General features: G+C 57.4%; 1 long non-coding RNA gene across 1 annotated transcript; it reads left to right on the top strand.

The window, feature by feature from the left end:
- The first annotated feature begins 3,397 nt into the window (after window positions 1–3,397).
- Window positions 3,398–20,231, top strand: LOC103019634 (uncharacterized). The gene is made up of 3 exons (XR_450281.2): window positions 3,398–3,518; window positions 13,935–14,091; window positions 18,470–20,231. It is a non-coding gene; the product is annotated as an uncharacterized LOC103019634 (long non-coding RNA).
- Window positions 20,232–23,940: the final 3,709 nt, after the last annotated feature.

Below are 23,940 nucleotides of genomic sequence, written 5' to 3'. Positions count from 1 at the left end.
GCTTCCAAGAAGGGTGCATTTTCATCCTTCATTTTTAAGCGGAAGAAACTGAGGCTCAGAAATCCTAAAGTTACTACCTAATGTTGACAACTACTAAAAGGCAAAGCCAGGACTCTAATGTAGATCTTTCTAACTTCAAGCTGTAGTCAAGGGGCAGAGAGGCTCAGAGTGCCCATCCTCGGCCATCAAACCCAGACTTCCTGAGACGTTTGGCCTTTTTCAACAAGACAAGACCCACAGGTGGGGGCCCATCCCTTTAGATGGGAAAGCGACCAGAAGCAGAGGCTTCTCTAAAGGGAGAAGAACCAAGGATGCGGGAGCGCATGCTGAGGTACGGTAACCCTCTCTCGGGTTCTCTTTACTGTTTCCCGGGTGCTAAGCTCCTGTGATCCTTGACGGAACCCTAGCGGACAAATATTGTATTTCTTGCCTGTTGTTGGGGAAACTGAGAGCCATGAAAGTAGGTACCTTGTTACAGTTGTGTGGCCAGCAAGTCCCCAGGAAGGGACCTGACCCCAGCTCGTCCTGCACCGGGGCCCCATCTTCCTGCTGTAAAACGCTCTGTTTTTGAGTTTCTTTTTTTTTTTTATTCTTTTCTTTTTTTTGGCTGCATTGGGTCTTCGTTGCTGCACGCGGGCTTTCTCTAGTTGCCGCGAGCAGGGGCTACTCTTCATTGTGGTGCACGGGCTTCTCATTGCGGTGGCTTCTCTTGTTGCGGAGCTCGGGCTCTAGGCACGCGGGCTTCAGTAGTTGCAGCACGTGGGCTCAGTAGTTGTGGTGCACAGGCTTAGTTGCTCCGCGGCATGTGGGATCTTCCCGGACCAGGGCTCGAACCCGTGTCCCCTGCATTGGCAGGTGGATTCTCAACCACTGCGCCAGCAGGGAAGTCCTGGTTTTGAGTTTCTTCTCAAAAATGGGGCTTGCACTTCATGAGGTTGTCAGCATCATCGCCTTAGATGCTGAGAGTTAGTGACGTGGAGATGTTGGCGGTTGTTAGGTTAAGCTTGGCATTTATCACGAGCTCCTTTGAGGGGAGGGAAGGTATCTTATTTCAGTGTTTCCTAAATTTTAGTCACATATATTCTGCCTTCAAAATTTTGTTTATAATTATGTAAATATTATCTAATTAACATTTATGATGACAATTATTATTTATTCAATACACTATTATCTATGTAAAATGTGACTTCTCAAAATACATTTAAAAGTCCTGTTATTTTTTAAAAATCATTAGGTTGACTCACTTTTCAAGTTGAAATGCCTGCTTTAGCATCACTGTAAGCAGTGAAAACTTGTAAATACACAAAGTGGATGTGCTTGTTATATATCTATTTTCCAATATCCATTTAAAATAAATAATAATGACTGAAATAAAAAGGTTCACCCCTGAACCATCTGAAACACCCCTCCCGGGGAGACACCAAGTTCCTCAGGCCCCCATCTTCCCACAGCACCCAGCATGGTCTTTGTGTCACAGTGTTTATCAAATGAATGGAGTATTTAATCAATTAGAAAGAATTAATTTCTTGATTGACTATTGACTTCATGGGAAATACATTCCACCCCTAACCTGGTCACTTTCATAAGCAGTGACATCTCCTATTAATGAAAATGCTGTAATACACTTGTTTCTTTTTTCAAAGAATGGTCAAGGGTTCAGTTTGCAGAAATGGGACATGGCAGGTCCTAAAGACACGCCTCCCCCGGGGACCACGCACCGTCTGCCCACTGGCCTCTCGAGGGCCCGTGGGGGGGTCTCTAGCGCTCAGGCGGGACAGGCTGCGAGGGGCAGGCTCCCTCTGACCCCCCAGGAGCGACCCCCCCCCCCCCCCGGCGCATTCACTCTCACCCCGCGGACTCTCTCTGTGATTCCGGTCTCACATCCCTGCTGCCCGGGGCCTGGACGGCTCCCGGGACGCAGCTCAGCGGCTGCTTTCCATGGCAACAAACAGCGGCAGCAAATTCAAGGTCTTCTGACACTTAGGGCCCCAGTCACCGTGTGCGACATTAAACTTTGAAGGAAAAAAAGAGAACCGCTTAAGTTTGGATAAAAGTATCTTTTCCTCTTCTACTTTTGAAGCAAGTGTGAGGGCTGGCGACGGGCAATTAATTCTCCGTCCGTGAGAAGTGCCCGCCTCTCTGGCCACTTTCCTCCTCCCTCATCTGTGACCCGAGGGCGGCCCTGGGGGTCTCTGTGCGCCTTCCAGCTGGAGCCAGGGCTCCCATCACCATGGTGACCGGGATGGGTTACAGAAGAGAAGATTCTGCGGAGGGCGCTCTCCCACTTGAGGGTCTAGGAGGCGGGGGGGGGGAGGCAGGGGTCTGCACGCTTGCACTCATCCCAGATGCCTTCTTCTGCCGCGACGACTCTGAAGGCAGAAGGGCCCTCATAAGTCCCACTGGAGATGCCGGCAAAAAATCCAGCTATTTAACACAGCTATTTGGACAATAGCGAGATTTGTGGGGCCAGAATATTTGAGTGAGAGTTGGGTGGACCCTAAGCATCCTCGTCAAAGCTTCCTTCTGGGGACGTTGGGCAGGAACATGGCCCCTTGAAGGATGGGCCAAAGGGGAGGAGAGAGGGGGTCAGAGGGGGGCGTCGGGGGCAAGGTTGGGGGAGCAAACCCGGTCCTTCCCAGGACGTTGCCCAGTGAGCTCCAAGGAACTTTCGGCCTCTTCCGCTGACAGGGAGTCGGAGAGGGCGGGGCTAAGGCCCTGGCAGGCTCCTCCCCCCGCCCCGCCCCCGCGGGCGCCCACCGGGGACCCGCGGGAGCACAGGGCGGGGCGCAGTCGGCGTCAAGGCGCCCGCCGGCCGCTCACCCTTCCCGGGCTCCTGGAGGTTCCCTCGGCCCCGCGTGCCGAGGCCGGGGCGCGAGCGAGAACCCCCGGCCAGCCTGTTCCTGGAAGCCCAGCAAAAGCCCCCTGCAGCCCGGGGCGATGAATGACTGCTTCGCAATTAGAAAGCAGCACCAGCAACGAAAGCAAAACCTCAGGTCGGGGAAAAACGGACCTCTGCTCATCCGACAGCCCAGGCCTCGGGGCGCCCCCCCGGCGCCAGCAGCGTGGGCCCCCTCGGGGCTCTGCGTCCCTGGGGGCCTGGGGCGGAGCCACCCTCCCCCGTGCGAGGGCTCTGCCTTTCCCCTGCGGCCTCCCGCCTGGGTCTCCTCCAGGGTGTCCGCCAGCCGCGCGGTCCCCTCGGACCAGGGCGCCCGCAGGCTTTCTCGAGCTGCGAGGCCCCCGTGGGGCTCGGCTGGGAGCTCCCGCCCTGGCGCTGCGGGGCTGCGGCGTCAGCGGGGCTGCGTCGGCGCGGGGGGGCCGGCGGGGACCGCGGGGCGGCGGAGGGGCGGAGCGTGAGGCCGGAAGGCGGGGCTGGCGGCGGAGCTCGCGGGAGCGCGCGTGCGCTGAGCAGAAAGCCGGAAAGGCCGCCGCTGCCTCCTCAGGTGCCTCTTTGCATGTCTCCTGGGGTCACTGCCGCCTCCTCGCCGGGAGGGGAAAATGAGTGCCACGCGGGGTTTCCTGTGAGTCAGAAGCTGGTGTGCTCGCTGCTCTGGGTGGTGGGCGCGAGGGCACAGGAGGGGGAAGGCCGCGGCGACACCCTCGGGCGAGGACGCGCCGGCATCGCTGGTCCAGCCTCTGCCTCCTGCTCCCCGGCTCCGGGTCCGCTGGGTCCCGTGGCCGCTCCACAGAGCCACTGTGGAAAATTAAATTATATAAACGTGGAATACACCATATTAAAAGAAAGGCAGCAGGTCCTCCAAACACTCAGTATTTCCAAATTGGCTACCGTTTACTGTCGTCTCTGCGCTGGACACTATGTGCGTAACGGTGTCTGCGCTGCGGAGACACTACACGGCCCTGAGCCTCCGCCCGGGTCTCCCGACTGCGCCCCTGTGACCACGGTGGGAGCGTTCGCACCACGGCCCTCGGGGGCCGTGGCACCTCCTCCAGCCCGGCCCGCGGAGAGGAAGGTGCGGGTGGGAAGGACCCAGGGCCTCCCGAGCGGGCCCAGGGGAGGTTTATAGGGGCGAGGGGAGAACGCGCGCTGCTCCCGGACTTCAGGCTGGCCCTGCTCGACTCCGCCAGCCACTTGCTTGTGCGGGGCCTGCTCTTCCACACCCGACGGCGGCCGCCCCGCACTGTGGCTCGCTGGCCCTCTCTCTGCGGTCCCCGTTCCCCTTCTCTTGGCCAGGGGAATGCGCCACGGACCTCTCCCGGGTGCAGACTCTCCAGTCCCCCCAGCAGTGTGTTTCCTGGAGCCCCTCCCTGGGCCGGGGCACAGGAGAGGCAGCCCACGCCCCCCGGCCCGGGGCAGGGGACACACAGGCGTTGCCTGCCGTGCAGTCTCTCATCCTAACTCTATGAGGCAGGAGAGGCGGTAGGGACCTGGGCAGGGTAACCCCCGGATCACTTCCCGATTTCTTTCCTAAGCAGGCTTCTGCTCGTCTCTGGTCACCAGCGCGGCGCCCCACAAGCAAGAGGCGAGCTCGGGAGGGACGGGGTGTAGCGCGTGTGCTTCCGGGGAGGATGGGCTTGGATGGACCCTGAGCGTCGCTCCTCCGTGGGGTGGGGCAGCTGCAGAGCGCCCGGTGCAGGCTTGCTCGCGGGCTTATCCTGGAGAGCAAGCACGGAGCCTCTGCCCGTGGCCCGCACACGGTGAGTGCTCCTTCATCGTAGCCGTATTTGCCATCAGAAAAGGGACCTCCACGGGCAGGGCCATGGCCACGTTTGTGCAGTGCCTCAGCGGGCACACACGCTGAGGAGCTCTGTCCCTTTGCGCGTGGCCGTGCGCCCTTCGTGGTTCAAGGAACAGCGACTGTGACGCTCCTCTACGTCCCAAGAAAGTCCTCGACCCACCAGGGCAGGCGAGTGTGTTTAGGGGGATGAGAAGCAACGTGTCCCTTTGGCTTTTATGTGCAAATTCGCGGTGGACGTCCTTCCACTCTTCTGGACCCAGAGACAGAGGTGCAGGGCGGGGAGGCTGTGAAGACAGAGACCCCTGGACGCGGGGTCTCGAGCCCCAGCGCCACTTCTGCAGGGGTAACCTTGACAGTCTTCTGACGTCCTTGGGCTCAGGCCTCCCCAGGTGCAGAGCGAGGTCGGCCTGGTGCCCTCCGCTGGCGTAGCCACACTCGCCCTGGGCCGGGGTCCTCACAGGGTGACCTCCCTCCAGGCTTCTGGGAAGGACGCCCCTTCCTCAGAGGGCCGGTCAGGTACTTCGAGTTGTTAAAAACGTGTATCAGAAAGCGCCCATGTTCCATTTCTCTGATAATTAGTGATGTTGAGCAGCTTTTCATGTGCTTTTTGGCCATCTGTATGTCTTCTTGGGAGAAATGTCTCTTTAGATCTTCTGCCCATTTTTTGATCGGGTTGTTTGTTTTTTTGACATAGAGCTGCATGAGCCGTTTGTATATTTTGGAGATTAATCCCTTGCTGGTCGCTTCGTTTGCAAATATATATGTCCCATTCTGTGGGTTGTCTTTCTGTTTTGTTCCAGACGGGCTTGGATACGGGGTTTGATGTTTACAAAGACACGGTTCCTGTGGGGGGATGGGGTGGGAATGCTGGACTCCCTGCCTACTTTTCCTGTAAAACGTAAACCTGTTCTAAAAGATAAAGCCTGTGGATTAACAAGAAGATGGTATCACTGCCGTCTGGGTGATTACAGTCAGCGCCATGCTTAGCCTGCTGGGACCTTTGTGCAGATTAGACAGGGCACCTCTTTCTTAAGGCATTTTATTGCCAGCAACCAGGGAGTTGTGCTGGTAACTATATAAATGTTGTATATGTCTATATTTATAAATATGGACACAAGACTGAGGGTCGTGCAGTGTAAGACCTACACGACAGTGCACGGAGGCCCTGCTTCTCCGTCAGTCCACGGGGGAAGCAGACACACAAATTAGTTACCTGACGGAAAGGCAGGATGAGCCAAGTCCAATAACGAGCAGAAAACAAAACCACGGGAAGGCAGAGGATGAAGAGAACAGCGCGGCCGGGAAGACAGATGTCGGAGGCAAGAAAAGAAGTGGGGCCGGTGAACGGCCTGAACCCTCGCCGTGTGCGGTCACTGTTCTGGCGAGCAGAGGGTCTGTGACGGGCTCCCGGCCTGGCTCTAAGGACGAGGGTCTGCGCGAACCTTGAGGCCATGCAAACGCGAGACACTGAGTGGCCTCACGACTGTCCTGGGCGACACTTACACCAGGAGGGGACTGTCCTCTTCACTCTGGGTGTCACAGCCCCCAAAGCAGCCTTGGAACTCGCTCTGCCCCGCAGGGCTGAGGCCGTGACCGCAGCACAGGGCGTGAGCGGAACTGTCTCCCGGTGGTGGAGCCTTGGCTCCTGCCCTGCCTTTGCCCAGATGCCCACGGAAACATATTTGGAGACGGCTGAGCCCCGGTTGGTGCCCACTGGTTTCCGGGTCATGGCTTTAGCCTTCCTGCCCTCGTTCACAAGACAAATACGCTAAGCCAGCCTGGCTCCACGGAGAGCCGCCCCGTGTCCGTGTCCGAACGAGCCACCAAGGCTCACGCCCAGCGGGGGCGGAGGCATCCCTGAGCCCCCGCGTGGCGTCCTGCAGGGCAGCGCGGGCGGGGCGGCCAGCCGGGGTGGGACCAGCCCACGTGGGAGCGGGACAGCCACGGCCGGGCAGAGCCCTGGGCAGAAACAGGGCGGTGGGGTCCCACCCACCAGCGCTTGTCTCGCATCCCAGCCGCCCTGTCGAGGGAGAGGCTGCAGGAGAAAGGCCAGAGCTGCCGGAGCACAGAACACACGAGCCGTCCTCACCACGGAGGCTGGGGAGACGTGGGCTCGAAGAGGTAGATCTTTAAAATTGGTGGCACTCTCCACTTCCATTGTGTTTTTCCAGAAATATTCCATTTTCACTCTAACTCTCCAGCTATATTGTTTGTGGATATTTACATGTAAGTAGTGAATGAACAAAAACAGTCACATAGAAATTATACTCATCAACTTCAGGACAGCGACTAAATCTTTTAGACATTAGTGGGGGGTAGGCAGATGGGCGTCTGTTATATTAGTATCTGCGTGTTTGAAATATTTCATTAACAAATAAACCTCCACCAAAGAAGCTATACGGATGGCAAGTAAGCACGTGGATAGATGTTCAGTATCATTAGTCATTAAAGAAATTCAAATTTAAACTATAACAAGTTCTATATGCCTACTGGAATGGCTAAAATAAGAAAGAAATAACCTGACAAGAGCAAGGGTTGACAAGGATGCAGGGCAACCAAAAGTCTCATAGGTTGTTGGTAAAAAGGCAAATGTGAGAACCAGTTTGAAAAAGTTTGGTGGTTTCTTAATAGAGTTAAACATACACTTACCATATGACCAAAATATCCCACTACCAGGTATTTAACCAAGAAAAATGAAAACTTATGTTCACATAAATTATTTCTTAAATGCATTTTTTAAGTGAAAGGAGCCAGACTCAGAAGCTACCTCCTGTATGATTCCACTTATATGACATTTTGGAAAAGTCAAGAAACGATCAGGACAGAGAAAAGATCGGTGGACACCATGGGTGCAGATGTGGGAGTTTGGGGAAGGCTGACTGGTGGTGGTCACCCAACTCTGTGCGTTTGTCAAAACTCGAGAACTGCACATCAAAAAGAGTGAATTTTACTGCATGTACATTAAGGAAAAAATAAATCTACATCTAAAGTAGGTTTACCTAGTGACTTCAGATCTCAGGAAAATCATTTTCCGTTCTGAATGTCATAGAATTCTGTTTTTCTAATCGGTAACATTCCTCGAAGTGCCGACTTAAATTTCAGAAAGAAAAACAAAGGAAAGAAGCTGACATCACTGACACCTTCTGTGGGTCCCAACACGGAGGGCCAAGAAACGGTCGGAAAAGAGAGGCCAGCCTCCAGAAGGCCACGGCGAGCGCCTGAAAGCCACAGAAGTTTCAGTCGGAAGGCATTTCTGAGATGGCAGTTTGCTTCTCCATCAGTGTGGAAGCTGAGGCCCCGTGTGCTCCGTGTGGGCTGAGGACGGAGAGGGGAGAGCGGACAGCGGGGCAGGTGCCCCGAGGTGTGAACCTGGTGCCCCCCTGTGTCTGTCACCAAACTCCCGTGGCCCTTTCCCTTCCCTTGGCATTTCTCTCTTGCTGGACAAAGTTTCAAAATGCCAGGATCCAAGAAATCTTCAGCAGCCCCAGCCAGGTCCCCCGAGCATAGAAAAGTCAAAATCCCGTGGTCACTCCTTTCTTGGCCTGCCCGCCTGCTGGCTCCCCCAAGACTCTGGGAGCCCGTGGTTTGAAGATGCGGTGGGGTCCCTGGGCGGTCGGCAATCTCCCTTCACTGTAGTTCCAGGGCTGCCAGTGCTATGGGTTGTGTCTCGCTCATCCCACATCCCCAGAGACCGACAGATCGTTCCGGTATCATTGATTTGTGAAGATGTGCAGAAAAAAAGAAAGAGCAGGGCACCTGGGCTCGGACTCCTGCCTCTGGCTCTGCCTCTCCCAGGAAGGCAGAAACTCCTGAGACATAAAAGAGCAGATCTTTTGGGGGAAAGCTAACTAATCTTCGATGGGTTATTTGCACAGCACCTCAGACCACACACACTCAGAATGAGTATTTCATAATTGAAATGAGAATTACCTTAATTGCAGAACCAGCCAAGGGATTTCTAAAGAGAGTGCGCTCAGTCCCCTTTGGCCCAGCTAGAATGCACAGGCACTCCTGTGTGCTGCGCTGTCTGTTCTCTGCCGGGGGCCTTGCCTATGAGACCGCTGGTCGTGCGGGGCAGCAAAGGCACAGCAAGGAAGAGCAGCGGCCAAGACGAGCGGTCAGAGCAGGGACCCATCTCACTGTCCGCAGGACTGATCAACGTTCGCTTTCACAGGGAGAACGCCCAGGTCAAACTCAGTTCTTCAGTTATTAGAATTGCCATGTGGTTCCCCAAATTCTTGGCCTTAGTCACCGGCACGAGCCGAAGTGCAAGAGGAGGTCTGCCTGCAAGCTGGCCTCCTTTGTTTCTGATTAAGATGAACTTTGTGTTAGAAAGGGAAAAGAAATAAGTCTTTCTGAGGTGTTAGGGCCGGAGTTTGGGCTTGGGACCTGCAGAGATAGGAGTTCTGGCCCAGAGGCTCTCCTACTCCACAGGCTGCTAGAGAAACCTTGGAGCCGTTGCCCCGAGGGACGGGCACCTGCCAGCCCAGCAGGGAGGAGCCCTTGGCCTCCCAGCCTCTTGGCCCTGCGGCCTGGCCCAGGCTCCAGGTCTTGAGACACTTTGTGGTGGTCCCACATGTGGGCCTCAGAGCTAAACACTTCCGTTGAAGGGACCCTGAGTAATATTTGGCTGTTTCCCCAAATCAATCTCACTGGCAACTATTGTGAATACTCAAAAGAATGCATTATGTTCTACTCTGGAAAGAGTTCCAGAAGGAGGACACTGCCTGTGACTCTGAGGTTTTTATACACAGAACATAAAATTGACCACCTTGACCACTTTTAAGTGAGAGCTCAGTGGCCTTAAGTACATTCACACTGTAGTGCACCCATCACCGCCAAACTCTCTTCTTCTCTGAAACTGAACCTCCGTCCCCATTAAACACGGACGCCCCACCCCCTCCTCCAGCCCCTGGCACCCACCCTCCTGCTCTCTGTCTCTGTGAATCTGATTCCTCCAGGGACCTCATGTGAGTAGAATCACACAGTACTTGTCTTTTTGTGACTGGTTTATTCCACTAGGCATCACGTTCTCAAATTTCATCCATGTTGCACCAAGTGTCAGGATTTCCTTCCTTTCTAAGGCTGAATAAGATTCCATTGTTTGGATGGAGCACATTGTGTTTATCCATCATCCTTCCACGGATGAACACTGGGGTTGCTTCCACCTCCTAGCTATTGTGAGCAATGCTGCTGTGAATATGGGGGTACGAATATCTTTTGAGACCCCACTTTCATGTCTTTTGGGTGCACACCCGGACGTGGAATTGCTGGACCACGTGGTAGTTCCATGTTTGGTTTTTTGAGGAGCCTCCATACTGGCTTTCCACAGTGGCTGCCCCGTGTCTCACCCCCGTCCTGCCTTGGTCAGTGTGGGCTGCCGCAACCAGCTACTGGGTGTTTATAAACAAGAAGGGTTTACTTCTCACGCTTCTGGAGGCTGAAGGCCAAAGGGTGATGCGGGCAGGCTTGGTGCCTGGGGAGGACCCTTCCGGGTTCATAGACAGTCATCGTGTGGCCGTGTCCTCACATGGTGGATGGAAAGGGCAAGGGAGCTTCCTGCGGTCTCTTTTACAAGGCCACTAATCCCAGGAGGTGAAGCCTTAGGACCCGGTCACCTCCCAAAGCCCCCATATCCTCATTCCCTAAGCCTGACCCTGACCCTGACCCTGACCCTAACCCTAGCCCTAGCCCTGACCCTGACCCTAGCCCTAGCCCTGACCCTGCCCCTGCCCCTGACCCTAACCCTAACCCCATTACTTTGGGGTTGGAATTTCAGCATATGCACTCGGGGGAACACAGACATTCAGACCACAGCACCCCAGGACTGAATTTTCTTTAAGTTAGAGACAGACAGGTGCAGTTTTAAGTGAATGGAGTTGGTGGGTAACTGGGGGGGTGGGAGCAGGAACCCCGGATCAGCCCACCACCAGCCATCCAGCATTTTCAGGGGCCTCTTCAAAAGATGTGTCCTTGGTGGAGTTTTTTTTTGTTTTTTTTGTTTTTTTAGGGTGTGGTGGGAGAAACTATTGCCTTTTTCAACCGCATAGCACAGGAAGATCAGCTCAGTGCTTTTTTTTTAAGAATGAACCAGTTTTTTTGTTTTTTTGTTTTTAATGTGATGATCCATTTATTTATTTGTTTGTTTGTTTGTTTATGGCTGTGTTGGGTCTTCGTTTCTGTGCGAGCGCTTTCTCTGGTTGTGGCAAGCAGGGGCCACTCTTCATCGCGGTGCGCGGGCTTCTCACTATCGCGGCCTCTCTTGTTGCGGAGCACAGGCTCCAGACGCGCAGGCTCAGTAGTCGTGGCTCACGGGCCCAGTTGCTCCATGGCATGTGGGATCTTCCCAGACCAGGGCTCGAACCTGTGCCCCCTGCATTGGCAGGCAGATTCTCAACCACTGCGCCACCAGGGAAGCCCCTTGGTGGAGTTTTGAAGGAAGGCACTTTGTCAGGAGGCAGGGAGGGACACAGACGTGCTGCGCAGCGCCCATTCAGGGTCCCCGGCGGAGCAGGGCCATTGCCACGTCCTCAATGTGGACTGCGGGGAAAGCCCAGGGGGTAAAGTGCAGCAGCTTAAACCTGGCAAGAGCTGGGGGCTCAGTGCACCTGGGGTACTGATTGGGTTTTCAGATTTTGGGGTTTTTTTTGGCAAGGAGGGTAGATCTAGGAGAATCAACTGCAGGGAACTGCTGACGTGAATTCAGATGCTTCGAGGGTAATGATCACAGTAAACATGCAAATAGCCATGATTCACAGGTGTTAACTTACTGATTCCCTAACACAGCTCCACGAAGGAGGAACTATAAGCCGCCACTTTACAGAGGTGAAGTGAGTCAACCAAGGTCACGTGGCTTACGGGGAGGAACTCGGATTCAACTCCGGGCTGTCTGGCTCCAGAGCCCAGGCCTCTGTGCACTGTTCTGTCTTCTCTGCACAAAAAAGCGCCTTGAAAACCCAGACGCCTGCCCTCGAGGTGAGGGCGATGCAGGTGGGGAGACAGAAATGAACGAACAAACAAACAAGATACATAGCACAGGGGCTGTCAAATATAAATATTTTTGGCTCTACAGGCCAAAAGGAAAAGCCGAGAGTGTTCTGTCCGTCTCCGTGGCAGCTACTCGATGGCCCCACAGGGTCGAGACGGCAACAGACAACACAGCCGAGAATCCCGTGACCGTGGCTCCAATTCAAGTCCGTTTATGGAAACTGACATTTCATGCCTGATGAGCTTGGGCCCCCAGAACGGGGGGCGAGGGGACTTGCACCTTCATTTTTGTCTCAGACGCATCTCTACCGGATACCATAGAAGGGTCTGCAAACCACGGTCCACAGGTCCAGTCCAGCTTCTTAGTTCCACCATATTTGACCTCACGGAACAATTTCCATTATCTACAGCAGCACCAGGAGTTGCTCTGGTGCCTTAAATGACCTTGTCGGCCCAAAGTGTAAATAAAGTGACTTTTAAACCATCTATACCACATGCCAAGCACACAGCCTGGGCATGTGCTCAGGGCAGCTCCAACAGTTCCTGAGGTTGGGGGGGGGGGGCTTTTGCTCCATCTGTGACCCTCCTGCTACCCCCTCCGCCAGGATTATTGTGAAATAAATCCCAGGCATCACACCAAGAAATAAATTGGTTTTAAAAACACATATGCCTTAGAAAACTTTTTATTTAACATAAATATATCAAGCAAATCAATTAAGGATTATATTAAATGTCCATGAATTTGTATTGCTTTAGATTCATCTGAGTTTACCAGAAAAACCCTCAATATTTCCTGATATAAATGCACCAAAGACATCTCACTAATCTAGTTGAACTGAAATCAGATTTCAGGGCACATTCATTTTCAAAAAAAAAACAAAAAGCCAAGGCCAAAGAGAACATCACGCAATATTAGAAAACACAGGAAGGTTTAATTTCCCCGGAGAGCCATGCTGACCTGCGGTCGGGGGTATAACAAAGCCACTCCTGCCGGAGCTGGTGTGCGATCCAGAGGAAACCCAAGGACAGGATGTTTGCAGCCACTGCTCTGAGAAAGATGGGCTGACACGCATGCAGCTCGGACCAAAATCGTCCCTAAGAATCAGCACTCTGTGACCTGTAACCTGTGCCCTGGGTCACGATGAAATGTCTAACGTTCACCCAGCACTTTTCAGCCAGCAAGGCACTTTCTCTCCCACGTCATTTCACTTGTGCCTCTAGGAACCTTGTTCAGAATCAGGAGAGCTTGGATCACAGCCTGTCCCTGTAAACCTCCGCATCTGGACACAGCCTCTCCCTCCGCTGGGAAGGGCCCTTCTGGTCACATCTTTCTGCTGAACTACATTTGTCCTCAACAGCCTGGCCAGAAAGAGGCCTCCAACCTCGGGGGACGGGGCTGGGGCAGGGCACGTGTCCCGGAGAGGACCAGCCAGCAGTGTCCCCGGGCGGCAATGTCCCCGCCCTCCCGGGGGATGGGGGGCAGGTTCCGGTCCTTCCACACCGGCCAGTCAGGGCCTCGGACACCCTGTTGCCTATGGTTGAGGCTGCGCCTTCACCTGCCAGCCTGTCCCAGCACCACAGACAAAACCCAGTCACCGTCGCGGACTCTTCTGGGCTCCTCACCTTCTTTGCAGGTAAGCACGGCCGCGTCCTTGCAACCGATGAGATGTGAGAGGAACCGCCACGAGTCACCCGCAGTGGCCGCCCTAAGAGCTGGCCTTCACTCTGCCCCGCGTCCCGAGTCAGGACGGGGCCTCCTGCACGGGAGGCTGCAGTGGCCGAGCTCCGCGGCCTCAGGCTCCGCGGAGAGCGTCCCGCTTCAGCTCCAGACGCGCTTTTCCACCTGCGGACGAAGGTCGAGTCTGAAGGGTGGTTTAGCGGTGGCGCGCTGTGGGGCTGCGGGCTCGGTGCGTCCTGCCCTGCGGGGCCCGCGCGGCGGGCGCTGGTCTGCGTCCTCCGCGCCGGGGCACGCGGCCACCGGGACACCTTGCAGACGTGCGGCGACAGCCATCCCGCTGCCCCGGACATACTGAGGGGCGTTCCCGGGCCCAGGAATTCCTGTCTCAAGAATGGGACGGTCCTGGGCCCGTCTGGACAAGGTGGTCGCCGCCACGTGGCCGTGGGCCCTTCCCTGCACTGGCCCCTCCCCCGGGCATAGGTAACCCCCTCAGAGGGAAGGGGTAACGCTTTTCGACCCAGGCATATTCTTTTCCTCCTCCTACAATGTGCCGTTTCCTTCGCTGTTTTCCTCAGAATGCAGAGCCACGGGCATGGTGAGCCGCAGCGCCTGTGCCTCAGGAAGCGCGGGGCTGAGACCCCCAGGCCACGACGACCCGGACTCCTCTGCGCGTCCCGGAGCCCGAGGAGGCGCGTGACGCCCCGCGTCCCACCGGCCGCAGCGGCCCTGAGGGTAAGCAGAGGGGCCGCGCGGGCTGCACGTCCCCCGCTTCCGTCTGCTCCCAGACTGTGTCCCCAGAAAACGGGAAGACGGCGGCTGAGTGCCCTCCTGCCGCACGCGACCAGGGAAGCTCCGGGCCGGGTGACCCTGTTCTAGAGCTTTCTCGCGGGTGAACGGTCGGCGGAGCGCTGCCTTCGGTGGGGGGAACGGTTCTCAAAACTCCCAGTTCCACCTTTGCGCCGGGGCGGGGCGGGCCCTCTCGCCGTCTGTCTGTACCGTGTCCGCACTGGGCACGCCGTGAACGTGCAGGGTGACCAGCCGGCCCCCTGCCCGCGCCCGCGGGGCTCCCGGGACGCAGGCTGGCCGCGCACGGAGGCTTTCTGCACATCCAGGCTCCTCGCCGCCTGCACCGCTGTCCCCGCGGCAAGACCGGCCCATCCTCAATCCTGTCTGTGGCGTTTGGGGCGCAGGTGGGCTCAGGACAGACGGAGGAGCGGGGGCGGCGGGAGCTCGCCCGGCACCTCACGGGGGGTGGGTGCCCGTCTCACGAGGAGGTCAAGGCACGGAAGGGGGTAGCAGAGCCTCCCGGGAAGCTCTATGCCCTGCCCGGCCAGCAGCTGGACACCACCTGTGAGCAGGGGTCCCGCCTGCGGCGCCCCCGCCCTGGCGCCCCGGCCCCGGCGCGCACCTCCCACTCGACTCCTCACGGCCAAGGTCGGGCTGCTCCCGGGGCTGAGAAGCACCGCCTGCGCCGTCCCCGTCGCTGTCCCCGCTCAGAGATGCTCAGGGAGGCAGCTCTTCCGCCCCGCCCCCAGCCGCGCCCACCTGCAGGGACCCCAGGCTCTTGCCCTCCCCCGCTCCTGGCTCCGTGCCGACCCTCGTGCCCTGCAGGTGCCCGCTCACCACTCCGGACCCCACAGACCCTCCCTCAGGCATCATGGGGGCCGTCACTGGTCAGAGCATTTAGAGCCTGGGACCCGTCTGTGTGTTCGTGTTGCCGAACTCCCAGGCCCATAAGGGTCCCGGCGGCCCTGCTCGGCCTGTGAAGCACTCCTTCCTCAGCCCGTCCCCCGACCCTTCATCCCCCCCACGCCCCGGGCTCCCTCCTTGAGGGGATGGCCGTTCTCCGTCTTCACGTTTCCTGGCCACAGACCGGCTCGGTCCCTCCGGCCACCGTAGCAAAGCACCACGGACGGGGCGGCTTCAGCGGCAGACATTTCTGTCCCACGTTTCTGGAGGCTGAGCCCAGGTCAGGGTGCCGCCCGGGCTGGTGTCCCGTCGCTCGCCCTGCTTGCAGTTGCCATCCTCTCGCTGTGTCCTCACAGGTCCCCTCAGAATGGCTTCTCATGAGGACACTAATCCCATCACGGCCCCCCCCCCACGTGGCCTGATCAACCCCAAAGGCCCCTCCTAGCTGCACACCTTGGGGTCAGGCTTCAGCACACGATTCTGGAGCACACGTTCGTCCCATGGCAGGTGTCCCTCTTACCAGCGTCCCTCTGTCACCGCACGCTTTCTCCTTCTTCCAGTCATGCCTCCCGACGGCCCAGGTGGGGCTGGTGCTTTGCTCCCACCTGGAACGTCGGGCCCAGGCACTGTTGAAGGGGGCACGCGCACCCTTCGGGCACAGCACACCCTTTTGCTTTTCCTCATTCCTCTCCAGTGTTTGCCCGTAGTCACGTCTGTCCGCGTGGCTGTCACTGTAGAATAAATCGCGGTACAAGTGACTCGAATACAATCAGCATTTTCCGTGTTGCTGCAGAGAACTCGTAATGTATGGCGTTAGTTCTCTGCTGTTAGCATGCAGGTTCCTCCATCACCTGCATTCCTGTATGTCCGCGATTATTCCCAGACGGTCACGTGTCGCCGTGGCGTGAACGATTCCCAGGAGGCCCGGGGCTCTGCAGGGCAGGCGTCTCCTCACCTCATCAACCTTCTCCCGTCGTTTAAACGGCCCTCAGATGTCTTCCTTTGTGTATTTTTATTTTTGGACTGTTCACGTTTGTCCTCCTCCTTCTCTTGGTGCTGGAAACACGCAGCTCATAAAACACCAAAGCACGTGCTGCTCTCTGACCCTCTAAAGGACCCCGGGAGGGAGGGGAGGCAGGACTGGTCACCCAGGAAGCATCGCCCGGGTGATACCGCCTGCTGCTGACTGGCCAACCGAGAGTCTGGTTCCTCTGATTCTTAGCTCGCCGGTCGGTCTTTAAAAATAATCATCAAGGTGACGGGACACGTGGTAAAGACCGAAGGATGCAGCGCGGCTGCGGTGGAAGCCGCACGGGCCGCGCCTTGTCCCCACCGGCCCCGTGTTCTCTGACCAGCCCCTGGCGGACGCCCCTGAACCCCGATGTTTCCCACCGCCCTTCCCCAGGGCATGGATTTTTAGCGAGTTCCTGCGCTCCTGCCCGGGGGCCACAGCTGCTCGAGCTTTGGCTGCTTGTCTCTGAGACTCAGAACCGTGCCCACATCTGGCGGAGCCCGGAGACCCTGGCCTCCTCTGTGAGCTGCATGGTGGCCCCAGAGCCCACACATTCCCTCCATCAGCGAACTGGCCCCGAGGACACGGATGTAATGCTCGGCCAGCCCTGTCCCTGGGGGGCTGACACCGCAGCCCTGCTCCCCTGGGCCACGGGCTCTCGCAGGGTCCCCGACGGACTACCTGGGCCCAAGGTGGGAGACGGTGGGAAACAGGACCAGGAAACGCTGGTCTTCGTTTCATCCCCAGGCTCAGCAGAGACCAGCGAGGGCCTCCTCGGAGCCAGAGGGCACGAGGGCACCCCTGGGGTCTCCAGCCCTGGAGGCCAGCGAGCCCGGAGGACACAGCTATGGTCAGGAAAGGCACACAGATGGGGGTCACGGAAAAAAGGACGATTCACTGAGAGAAACGTTTGCATGTGAAACAACAGGGCTTCCTGGGGGCTGAAGAGGTGACCCCTCAACGCCCTGTGAGGCCCTTGATCCCACCCTGGACCAGAAACAACCGTGGTCGTCTTTTCTATCGAGAACATTAGTGAGATGATTGGTGAAGTCAGAATATTGCCTGGAGAGCAGATTGCAGGACTGAGGTGATGATTCTCGACGTGGGTAACGAACGGTGCCAGGCTGTGCAGGATGCCTTTGTCTTTAATTTTAGGGAACACACAAGAATTTAGTGGTGAAGGAGTATGACATCTGAGCTCCGAAACGGTTCAGGAAAAAAACGTGCAGAGAAAGAGGTGGGTGGGGAGAGGTAATGGGAAGCAAGTATAAAACACCAACTCAGAAACTGGGTGGAGGGAACATGGGAATTCTTTATACTATGGTAGCAACTCATGTGTAAGTCTAAATGATATCAAAATAAAATGTTGAAGAACAACCACACAGACAGGATGGGGTCAGATGAGGAACCCAGCCCACAAGCAGTAGCGCAGATGCGCGAGCCGAGGGGTGGCGGGCGCCGGTGGGTGGGAGGACCCGGGCTCAGGGACCCTTGTGGGGCAGGAGCTGCGGGGAAAGAGGCGGGTGGGCCTGGACCCTCTCCCGGAACTCAGAACGCTCTCCGCTGGGGACCCTGCCATGCACAGTCCTGACTCTCAGGTGGTTTCCTTTCCTTCAGCTGAAGCTGTCTTTTTCCTCCACTTTCAATCCATCCGACTGGAGTTGATCCCCCACCCCCACCCCCGCCGTGAAAGGCTCCCTAGTTACTCAGCCTCTAATCTAACATAATCTGATCTGATCTGATGCTCCCTTAGAAACCAAGGCCCAGTTCTGCTCCTGCGCCGGAATCCCACCAGGGGACTTATTTGGCTTTTCGAGGTGGCCCTGGCTTCGTGGTCAGGCCTGTGTGCCTTTGTGTCGTCCGAGCTCTGCTGCTGACCCTCTGGGGCGACCCTGCTGGGGCTCTGCTGTCCACTGATGGGCCTGACAGCGTGACCCCAGCCTCTCCCACCACTAGACACTCGCTGGGACACAGCTGTACCCACCGCCAGCCTGCCCTCTTGGCCCTGCCTGGTGGGAGGATCCCGAGGGGGACAGTTGGCAGGGGGGAGCCTGGGGGTAGAACGGCGTGGGGAGGGGGCAGCGTGGAGGGGCGCCTGGGGGACAGTGTGGGAAGGCGGCAGCCTGCTGAGGCACAGAAGCAGGTATGTGGGGAATCCATGTGACAATGTTGTGCTGAATGAGTGTTGAATGAACTTGAAATCAAAGACGAAACCACAGCCCGTGAGAGGAAATGAGGATGGTTCTAGAGAGAGTGAGGCTGCATACGCAGCTCAGAAAGGATGGAAAAGCCGGGCCGGAGGGTGGGGTGTGGGGCGGGGCGGGGGGGGGGGCCTCAGAAGCCCAGACTGTGTGAGGCTTTGGTTTTTCCTTTTCAGATGACGGCGGTGATTGTTTTCTTCTTTTTCAGACTTAGAAGTGATCCATTAGGGGATTCATAAGAATCACGGTAAACAAACAGCCTGGGCGCATCTTCACGACCTGCTGGCGGCCACTGGTTTCCGTGGTTTCAGCGCCATTGTTACGACACAGAGTCTGGAACAAACACGGATGAGGGTGGAGAGCTGCACCCAGGAGCCCAGGTCTGGGCCTTTCCAGAAGCCGTCATGGGAACTGATCAAAGAAAATGGCAAAAAGTGGATTGGCAAAGACAAACGCATCTTTCCTCAATAAAGTGCATCTTGTATTAAAATTAGAGATTCCAGCTGGGAAGCCACAGGGGCCATGGGCCCCTCAGGGAGCCGGCAATGGAGACGCCCTGATCCTCTGGGAGCGGACGGGCCCCCACGGGGGTCCCGCGCATCAGGAAGCTGCGGCAGTGGTCTACAGCAGGTCTGGCCCTCAAGGAGGAGACAGCGGGCAGGGGCCATGGACACTGGGGTCACGTGGGTGTCCAGAGGTCTCCACGGGCTCAGCGCCAAGTCACATTTTTAATGGAAATATTTGGAACCTGTCCCTTAACTCCTGCCCCAGGTTCCGATCTTGTGTGGGTCTGCCCGTTCCGGCTCTGGGCCTGGGCTTCCAATCCCTCTCCATCTGATTCCCAGGACCTGGCACCTGCCCGCCCGCCAGAGCTGCAGCCCCTCCCCCAGCCCCGCCCCCACGCCACGCAGCAGGACGGAGAGCTGGATGCCCTCCGCGGGGCTGGGGGAGGGGCACAGGCAGGGGAGGGATTGCTTTAGCCGCGGCACCTAGAAAATTCTAGAGCAGATACAAGTCAGCAATGTGACGTGGGGGCACGCAGGTTTGAGTGACAAGAGGAGGAAGGCTCCACTTGTGTCCCCCGGCGGCTGCCTGCCCGGGGCCCTGGCCTTCCGCGGCTCGTGCTGGCGTGGACACAGGCGTCACCCGCAGCCTGTCCTGAGCGGCGGCGCCGGGGGCGGGGCTTTACCGCGTTGGGAACGTGGACGGCGGGTGAAGAGGTGGAGCTCACCTCTTCCAGCCTACTTTGTGGTCGACGCGGTCTTCACAAACGCACAGGACGGACACACACAAAACAGCCCTGCCTCCTGACGGCCCCGGGAACGCGAGCGTCTCAGTGGAAACAGTGATGGAGCTGCGTTTGGCCGCGCTCGGCAGCGGGTGTGAGCACCCGGCCTGACTCAGGGGAAGGAAGTAGTGTTTCCACTCAGCTCAAAACAAGTGGTTTCAGGACGGCTTGTGTGTCACTGGCATTTCCCTGTTGTGTTTATGAGACGAGGTGGGAATGGGCCTCGTGGTTACTCTAGTCTCGTCTTTTACAAGAAATAAGAAGCCCCTAGTGGAACGCTGGCGGGGGGCTGTGCGGCCCGGGAGACGCTGGGGAAACCCGAGGGCGCCCGCGGGGAGGGGCCCCATTTCAGGGTGGAAACCTGGGCCGCCTTCTCTGGTGGGGCCGTGCAAACAGCAGGCGCCCGGGGATGGCGTGCGGCCAGGGGCGCCTTGGAAGCCGGGTCAGCACGCAGCAGGCGTGTGGGGCGCAGTGACCCCCGTGTCCTGGGGACTCTTGCTGAGGTCGGCCGTTTCCCCAGAAACCAGATCCACGGTCCAGAGGTCACAGTTCCCACTCTGCAGGGACAGGACTGCATTGATAAGGGTTGAAGCGAGGAGGGTGACAGTCCCAGAGATGGGTGGACGGTTTCTGCATCCCTGGGGAAGCCGGGCCACATTCCCAGAATGCAGTGCCAGCAGAGGCCCAGACACAGGCCCGGGCTGGGGGGCCAGGGGCGGGGGGCTGGGGGCTGGGGGAGGGGTGTCTGGGAGCTGGGGAGCTGGGGACCGGGGACTGGAGGCTGGCCTCCTCTCCCTGGAAGGCAGACTCCACTGGAATCTCCCAGTCCGAGCAGCCCCAAAGACTAAGCTGCCTTTGAAGTGACGTCTCGGGTTCGTGTCTATATTTAAACTGGAGTGAAAGAAAATAAACCAGATGAAAGAGTTCACTAAAAACAGCCACCTCGGGGAGCAGCGACGCCTGCCAGCCACGCCGTCTGGGCGACGCCCACGTTCCACTCACCTGTTCGGGTTGTGATCTGGCAGCAAAACAATGGGAGGAAAAAATCCCCACATTTTCACAAGGAGGTTTACTGGAAAATCTTCTAATAAATAGTCAGAAGCACAGCAATCTCGAAACCACCTTCTCATCGTTGAAATGTTGTTTTCAAAATCGCCCCTCTCCTTGGCCACCTCTGGTGGTCCGGCGGTCACACGGCTGCACCCCAGGCTGCACTGGTATCACCCATCAGGGGCTGAACTTGTCCCCCCAAAATTCGTACGCTGCAGTACCTCGGGAGGTGCTGTGTTTACAGGTGATGGGGCCTGTAAGCAGGTGATTAGGTAAGATGGGGTCACTAGGGTGAGGCCCTAAGCCCCCAGGACTGGTGTCCTCAAAGAGGAGATGAGGACACAGACAACAGGACACACACAGGATGACACCACCCGCAGGCACGGGGAGGAGGTGGCATCCACAGGCCCAGGAGAGAGGCCTCGGGAGGGACCACCCGGCCGACACCTTGGTCCCGGCCGTCCAGCCTCCAGGACTGAGTGCAAACAACCTTCCTGTGTTCAAGCCTGCCCGACTGTGGAACTTAGTTATTTGCGGCGGCCCTAGCAGACCCATGCCATCTTCCTAGAGACTGTTTTCTTAAAAAAAGAAGCTTGGAAGTCAGCGAGCCCCCTCACTTACAGACGAGGAAAATGAGGGAGGCCCCAAATCTCGGTGACTGAACCCACAACCACTGAGCAAACCGACAGGCCCCCTACTGTACGGAGTGGCCAGGAGGCCCCCGCAGGGTCCAGGCAAGAAGTGAGGGTACCAGCGGGGGCAAGTTCTGGACATATTTTAAAGGTAGACTTAACGATGTTTAAGTAGATCAGATGTGGGTGCAAGAGAGAAAAGAACAGCCAAGAATGATGCCAAGAGTTTGGCTGGAGCGCAGAGACCTGAGGTCCTCGGCTTGGACAAGGTCACCAAGGTCCCAGATGGGCGGGGGGGGGGGGCGGGGGGGGGGGGGGAGGGGCTCGGGCGAAGCCGAGGGAGCTACAGGGCCGCGCCAGGATGCAGCGGAGGCCGAGATTCAGGGGCTGAGCGCCCGCTGCGTCCCTCCCACCTGGACGTGGATTCTGGGTCGCGACACACGGCCATCCCTCAGTGTGAGAATGTACGTTACAGTTGCCTCCTTCCCATCTGGTGCTCCTGTCATAAATCTTCTTCTACATGTTACAAACCTCGTATTACCTTTTCCTACTTTTGGTTTAGACAGTCTTTTAAAGCAATCAAAAATAAGAAAAATGTCTTTGATGTATATTCTCATTTTGAAAATGTGCAGGGTTCTTCGGTGTGTGTGTGTGTGTGTGTGTGTGTAGATAATTTCCACCTAGCATCTTCCTTTTGATTGAAAAATTTCCTTTAGCATTTCTTGTAATGTAGGTCTGCTGTGAGTTCTCTCAGCTTCTGTTTGCTGGAAATGAATTGCCTCAGCTGCAGTTTATCTGAAAACACCTATATTTTAATTTTACCCCCTCATTCTGGAGGGAGACTTTGATTTGGTAAGAAATTCTGGATAGGCAATTTGCTTCAGTACTAAAGATGTTTATCCACTGTCTTTGGCAGGCTTAGTCCTACTCTAGTTTCCACTCATTAAACCTACCTGTTTAGGCGAAAAATAAGTTCAATACATATTCTACGTGATAGCCCTTCAAATACTTGAAGACAAACATTATTCATCAGTGTATTAATTTAAAGACTTAGTGCCAATGTGCCAGATATGAGAGTAACAGAAACTAGAGTCAGAGACGAAAACAGTAGAATTCTTGCTTTCTGGGACCTCGAGGTCTAGTAAAGACAGAAAACTAGTGCAACATGGTAGGGGAACTTCCACAGAGAATTGGGGAGCGCAGAGAAAGGACACCCGGCTGGAGGGACAGAGTGAGGAACAGGCGTCTGGGAGGGAAGCAGGAGCTCGCTGGGCCTGGGGCAGGGGGTGGGGGCCCCTGGGCGTGGACGCTGCGACACGGTGCACGTGTGGGGTGAGGGCGGGGGAGCGGGCCTGGACCACATCGCGGGGCGCTGCCGTCTGCCTCGTGCGGCGAGAGCCGCTCACACGTCTGGGCAGTGGGGCAGCCTAGACACGGGGACACACATGTGACGGTGTTTCCGAGCGCAGAAGCAGAAGGGCGCTGTTCCCGGCTGTGCTCTCAAGGCTAAGTCAGCCCCTTAGAAAGAGAATCTCTGCACGCGCGCGTCCGAACAGGGTTTCACAGGCAGAACAGCGTGGGGGACGCACAGAGACGACATTCAGCGGGCTGGGCCGGGGCCTGGGATGCAGAGACAAGCGCCATGGGACAGAGACCCAGGTGCGGGCGGCCGCCTTGGGAAGCCCCCGGGAGCAGGCGAGGCCGGGGTCGGGGCACAGGTACGGGTAGACCTGAGACTGGGAGGGAGGATGACGGTCGTTTTAGTTAAAGCTTAGAGGGTGAGGGGAAGCCGTGCCTGAGGACCAGTACAGAGAAGGCAGGGATGCCTGGCACAGAGAAGGCTGAGCGCGTGGCCTGGGGCAGAGGTGACAGCTGAGGCGGCATCCGGGGCGTGGACAGGACTCGTGGTCGACCTGGGCAGCAGCTGGGCGTCCGGTGGGGCCCACACGCCGCACGCACCAGGGTGACTGGTACCACGGAGGCCTTGGGGAGACAGGGGTGCGGGCTCCCGGGGGTGTGGACCGCAGCAAGCCCACCCCGTGGGAGCCTAGAAGGAGGAGGGCCCAGAGCAGACTCAGCAGCGAGTCTGGAGGAACGTGGCTCGGGTCAAGGGCAAGGTCGCCCTCGCCGCAGCTCCCGCCAGGCCTCCCGGTGCCCTCCACCTCCGGAGCCACAGTGGGGCTGGGCAGTGGGGCGGTGAGCCGGGCAGGTGCCGTCCTGCTCCCGAAGCTCTCAGCGCTCCACCACCTCCCCCAGCCCCGCCCTTTGCTCTCCGGGCACCCTCTGAGCCCCTTTAGGTGGGGGTGGGGGGTGGGGGTGGGGGACTTGAACTTCCGGCAGGTTGAGAACATGGTCCTCAAATTGCCCCCGAACTATGTCTTTTGAGATAATTTTAGGCTTCAGGAAGATGGCGAAGACGGTAAGGGGAGCCCACAGCCGGCGCCCGGTTCCCCTGATGTTAGGATCTTACACACGTGTCATCAGTGGCCAGCACGAGGCCCCAGGCCTGTAGAAACACGGCTTTCTATGCAGGTCTGGCCGCCGGAGGAGCTCTTGCACACCCATCCCAAGTGAACAAGCCCCGGGGATGGAGCGAGAACGAGCCCTTGTTGTGCCCTCGGGGAAGGGGCCGGCGGCCTCCACCCTGACGGCGCCTCCCCGCCCGGGGCTGGGGAGAGACGGGCTGCCCGAAGGCGCAAAAATGACTGA

The sequence above is a fragment of the Balaenoptera acutorostrata genome, chromosome 10 (assembly GCF_949987535.1).
Source record: "Balaenoptera acutorostrata chromosome 10, mBalAcu1.1, whole genome shotgun sequence".
Taxonomy (NCBI): Eukaryota; Metazoa; Chordata; class Mammalia; order Artiodactyla; family Balaenopteridae; genus Balaenoptera; species Balaenoptera acutorostrata.
This window is presented reverse-complemented; position numbering and strand designations above follow the sequence as displayed.